Source organism: Malania oleifera, chromosome 1 (assembly GCF_029873635.1).
Source record: "Malania oleifera isolate guangnan ecotype guangnan chromosome 1, ASM2987363v1, whole genome shotgun sequence".
Classification (NCBI taxonomy): Eukaryota; Viridiplantae; Streptophyta; class Magnoliopsida; order Santalales; family Ximeniaceae; genus Malania; species Malania oleifera.
The window spans coordinates 70,401,574-70,407,282 of record NC_080417.1 but is presented as its reverse complement, the minus strand read 5'-3'; the positions used below and the strand labels follow the sequence as shown (position 1 = coordinate 70,407,282).

Genomic DNA, 5,709 nt, shown 5'->3' with positions numbered 1-5,709 from the left:
GGAGTCCACATTTCTACTAGTAAGTTTCTTAATTGAATCCACTCAAGAAAGCCAAGTGATCTCTTTATTGATTCTATGGGTGGCGGTGCATGGCCGTTCTTAGTTGGTGGAGCGATTTTTCTGGTTAATTCTGTTAACGAACGAGACTTCAGCCTACTAACTAGCTATGTGGAGGTGACCCTTCACAGTGAGCTTCTTAGAGGGACTATGGCCAATTAGGCCACGAAATTTTGAGGCAATAACAGGTCTGTGATGCCTATAGATGCTCTGGGCCCCGCGCGCGCTACACTGATGTATTCAATGAGTCTATAGCCTTGGCCGACAGGCCCAGGTAATCTTTGAAATTTCATCTTGATTGGGATAGATCATTGCAATTGTTGGTCTTCAATGAGGAATTCCTTGTAAGTGCGAGTTTGTGTTGACTACGTCCCTGCCCATTGTACACACTGCCCGTGGCTTCTACCAATTGAATGGTCTGGTGAAGTGTTTGGATTGCAGCGACGTGGGTGGTTTGTTTTCGGAGACATCACAAGAAGTCCACTGAAACTTATCATTTAGAGGAAGGAGAAGTTCTAATAAGGATTTTGCAGGTGAACCTGCTGAACGATCATTGTCAATACTTGCCAACGAATGACCCGCGAACATGTTATTTATATAGTGGTGATTGCTTCATGCTCACCTCTCCCTTTTCAATTTGAACATTGCAATGCAGGTGTTCCCCATTTTTTTATTAAATGGGAAATCTTGTTTGTTTGCATGCTCATTTTGATGAGTTTCACAATAACCCGGGCACGGCATGTGCCAAGGAATTGAAATGAAAGAACATTCTCTTGTTGCCTCGTCTATGATGCAATGGGATGTGTTTATTTTTGAACCATTATGACTCTCGGCAACGGATATCTCGGCTCTTGCATCGATGAAGAATGCACCAAAATGCGATACTTGGTGTGAATTGTAGAATCCCATGAATCATTGAGTTTTTGAATGCAAGTTGCACCTGAAGCCACTAGGCTGAGGGTATGTATGCCTGGGTGTCATATGATCCGTCACCCTAAACCCTCTCCCACAAAACATTCTTGGGGGTGGGATACTATATGGGTGGATGTTGGCCTCTCGTGCACTTAGTTGTGGGTGGTTGGTTGAAAATATGAGGTCTAGACGACACACAAAATGGCGATTGGTGGTTGTTAGACCCTTTCATTGTGTCAAACTCCATCATTCGAGTTGCGTTGATGTAAGGATCTCACTCGACCCTTTAGTATTTGTCTTTAAGAGACAATACTCTATCGCGACCCCAGGTTAGACGGGGCTACCCACTGAGTTTAAGCATATTAATAAGTGGAGGAAAAGAAACTTACAAGGATTTCCTTAGTAACGATGAGCGAACTGGGAAGAGCCTAGCTTGAGAATCGGACAACAATGTTGTTCGAATTGTAGTCTAAAGAAGCATCCTCACCGATGGACCGGGCCCAAGTCCCTTGGAAGGGGGTGCCAGAGTCGGTGAGAGCCCCATCGTGCTCGGACCCTGTTGCATTACGAAGCTCTGTTGGCGAGTCGGGTTGTCTAGGAATGGAACCCTAATTTGGCGGTAAATTTCGTCCAAAGCTAAATATTTGCAAGAGACCGATAGCAAACAAGTACCGCAAGGGAAAGATGAAAATGACTTTGAAAAGAGAGTAAAAGAGTGCTGGAAATTATCAGGAGGGAACCAGATGACGGCTGGTGATGCATCCCTGTTGGATGTGGAATGGTGATAAGACGGTCCATCGATCAACTCGGGATGTGGATCGATGCGGATTGTGGTAGCGTCTTAAGCCCAGGCTGTTGATATGCTTATAGGGATGTTGTTGCTATGATCATGGTGGGTAGTGTGCGCTGTTATGGCATGCTTATGCACTTGTGTGCTCAGGCATTGGCCTGCAGGCTCCTCATTTGACCCGTCTTGAAACACGGACCAAGGAGTCTAACATGTGTGTGAGTCAATGAGTGAGTAAACTCGTAAGGCGTAAGGAAGCTAATTAGCAAGATACCCTTGTGGGTTGCACCGCTGACCGACCTTAATCTTATGAGAAGGGTTCGAGTGTGAGCATGCCTGTCGGGACCTGAAAGATGGTGAACTATGCCTGAGCAGGGCGAAGCCAGAGGTAACTCTGGTGGAGGCCCACAGTGATACTAACATGCAACTCGTTCATCTGACTTGGGTATAAGGGAGAAAGACTAATCGAACCATCGAGTAGTTGGTTCCTTCCAAAGTTTCCCTTAGGATAGTAGGAGCTTTGTCAAGTTCTATCAGGTAAAGCCAATGATTAGAGGCATCGGGGGCACAACACCCTCAACCTATTCTCAAACTTTAAATAGGTAGGATAACATGGTTGCTTTGTTGAGCCATGGTACGCAATCGGTAGCTCTAAGTGGGCCATTTTTGGTAAGCAGAACTGGTGATGCGGGATGAACCAGAAGTCGGGTTACGGTGCCTAACTGTGCGCTAACCTAGAACCCACAAAGGGTGTTGGTCGATTAAGACAGTAGGACGGTGGTCATGGAAGTCAAAATCCATTAAGGAGTGTGTAACAACTCACCGGCTAAATCAACTAGCCCCGAAAATGGATGGCTCTAAAGTGCACGACCTATACTTGGTCTTCGAGGCAATTGCCAGGTCTCGATGAGTAGGAGGGCACGGCGGTTGTTGCAAAACCTTGGACATGAGCTTAGGTGGAGCTGCCATCGGTGCGGATCTTGGTGGTGGTAGCAAATAATCAAATAAGAACTTTGAAGGCCAAAGAGAGAAAAGGTTCCATGTGAACGACATTTTCACATGGGTTAGTAGATCCTGAAAAGCAAAGGAAACCCATTTGATAACACCGAGTGCACAGACTTCGAAAAGGAATCGGGTCAAAATTCCTGAACCAGAATATGGCAGTTGACGGTAATATTATAAAGTCCGAAGACATCACCGTGGAACTCAGGAAGAGTTATCATTTCTATTTAACAGCTTGCCCACCCTAAAAATGGCTCAGCCGAAGGTACGGTCCAGCGGCTGGAACAACACCACACATTGCGCGGTGTCTGATGCACCTTTCGTGACCCTTGAAAATCTGAAGGACCGAGTGCTGTCCACACCCGGTCGTACTCATAACCGCATCAGGTCTCTAAGGTGAACAACCACTGGTCAATGGAACAATGTAGGCAAGGAAAGATGGCAAAATTAATTTGTAACCTTGAGAAAAGGATTGGCTCAAAGGGCTAGGCACGAGGGTCTCAGTCTCAAAACCGTGTAGCTGTCGATGGACTACTCGAGCTGCTTTCGTAGTGAAAGCGGGTCGTTGCGTGTTGCTCGAGGGACGAATTGCGATGGTCCCTGCGGATGCTCACGTAATCTGATTTCTGCCCGGTGCTCTGAATGTCAAAGTAAAGAAAATCAACCAAGTGCGGGTAAACGACGGGAGTAACTATGACTCTTTTAAGGTAGCCAAATGCCTCGTCATCTAATTAGTGATGCGCATGAATGGACTAATGAGATTCCCACTGTCTCTGTCTACTATCTAGCGAAACCACAGCCAAAGGAATAGGTTTGGTAGAATTAGCGGGGAAAGAAGACCCTGTTAAGCTTGACTCTAGTTCGACTTTGTGAAATGAGTTGAGAGGTGTAGGATAAGTGGGAGTCGGAAATGGCGCAAGTGAAATACCACTACTTTTAACATTATTTTACTTATTCCGTGAATCGGAGGCAGGGTTATCCCCCCTTTTTTTGGACCCAAGGCTTGCTTCGATGGGCCAATCTGAGCGGAAGACATTGTCAGGTGGGGAGTTTGGCTGGGGCGGCACATCTGTTAAAAGATAACGTGGGTGTCCTAAGATGAGCTTAACGAGAATAGAAATCTCGTGTGCAACAAAAAGGTAAAAGCTCGTTTGATTCTGATTTTCAGTATGAATACGAATCATGAAAGCATGGCCTATCGATCCTTTAGACCTTCGAAATTTGAAGATAGAGGGGTCAGAAAAGTTACCACAGGGATAACTGGCTTGTGGCAGCCAAGCATTCATAGTGACGTTGCTTTTTGATCCTTCGATGTCGGCTCTTCCTATCATTATGAAGTAGAATTCACTAAGTGTTGGATTGTTCACCCACTAATAGGGAACGTGAGCTAGGTTTAGATCATCATGAGACAGGTTAGTTTTACCTTACTGATGACAGTGTTGCAATAGTAATTCAACCTAGTACGAGAGGAACCACTGATTCGCACAATTGGTCATTGCGCTTGGTTGAAAAGCCAGTGGCGCGAAGCTACCATGCATTGGATTATGACTGAACGCCTCTAAGTAAGAATCCAGGCTAGAAGCGATACACGTGCCCATTGCCCATTTGCCGACCCTTAGTAAGGGCTTTATAGCCCCCAAAGGCATGTGTCGAAGGTCAAGACCTCGCGGTAGATGAGTCGTGTAGGCTTCCTTGAAGTAAAATTTCTACCAAATAGTGGGTAGAATCCTTTGCAAATGAATTAAATATGTGACGGGGTATTGTAAATTGCAGAGTGGCCTTGCTGCCTCGATCCACTAAGATTCAGTCCTATGTCACTTCGATTTGTCCCTGCCCAATTCAAGAAAAATGGCCAGAGGTTTGAAACTTAAATGAGAGCACATAATGCTCAAGTGTACCAAGTATAAAAGAATGGTTTCGAGAGTACATGTGTGGCAATGTGCTATCTACTGTGTGTAACATTGACATTCCTACATGGCCATGTGGTGATATGAGTTGACATATGGTGTGGATTGTTGACATTCACATTGTCATCGTTGGGCATAGTGCATGGTGCAGGTCACACTAAACCAAACATGACCTTACGCATTATTGAGATTCAAATTTGTCATCTTTGGGCCATACGGTGACATACATTGGCATGCGTCGACATTCATATTTTTAATCGTTGGGCATAGTTCATGGTGACGCTAAACCACACATGGCCTTACGCATTGTTGAGATCCGAATTTGTCATCGTTGGGCCATGTTGTGACATGCGTTGACATGTTCTGTGCAGTGTCGACATTCGAATTGCTATCGTTGGCCCTTGCATTGACATGCGTTGACATGTAGTAACATAACAAAGGCTCCTTATAGATAAATCACTAATTTTGTAAAATAGAGGCAGGATTCTCATGATTAATGCATGGCATAAACACATGGTCACCGTATGGCCTAGTGCGTACATACTACATACCGCTGCCTGCTGTCCATGCACATGCTGGCGATCGACATATAACTATGGCCTAGTGTGTGTGGCTACTACCTAGTGCATGGTCAAGTGTGTCTGGATACTACATGGCATGACAAGGCTTAGTGCATGGTCTAGTGTGTGTGGCTACAACATGGAATGACAAGTCTTAGTGCATGGCCTAGTGTGCGTGGTGACTACGTGGCATGACAAGGCTTAGTGCATGGCCTAGTGTGTGTGGCTACCACATGGCATGACAAGGCTTAGTGCATGGCCCAGTGTTTGTGGCTACTACATGGCATGTCCTAGTGCATGGCCTAGTGTGTGTGGCTACTACATGGCATGTCCTTGTGCATGGCCTAGTGTGTGTGGCTACTACATGGCATGGCTTAGTGCATGGTCTATTGTGTGTGGCTACTACATGGCATGTCCTTGTGCATGGCCTAGTGTGTGTGGCTACTACATGGCATGGCTTAGTGCATGGCCTATTGTGTTTGGC

The 5,709-nt window shown here is 45.7% G+C and overlaps 2 non-coding genes across 2 annotated transcripts; both read left to right on the top strand.

The window, feature by feature from the left end:
* The first annotated feature begins 881 nt into the window (after nt 1–881).
* Nucleotides 882–1,037, top strand: LOC131147504 (5.8S ribosomal RNA). Its single transcript, XR_009134876.1, has one exon. It is a non-coding gene; the product is annotated as a 5.8S ribosomal RNA (ribosomal RNA).
* A 252-nt stretch (nt 1,038–1,289) lies between these two features.
* On the top strand, nt 1,290–4,586 carry LOC131147501 (28S ribosomal RNA). Its single transcript, XR_009134875.1, has one exon. It is a non-coding gene; the product is annotated as a 28S ribosomal RNA (ribosomal RNA).
* Nucleotides 4,587–5,709: the final 1,123 nt, after the last annotated feature.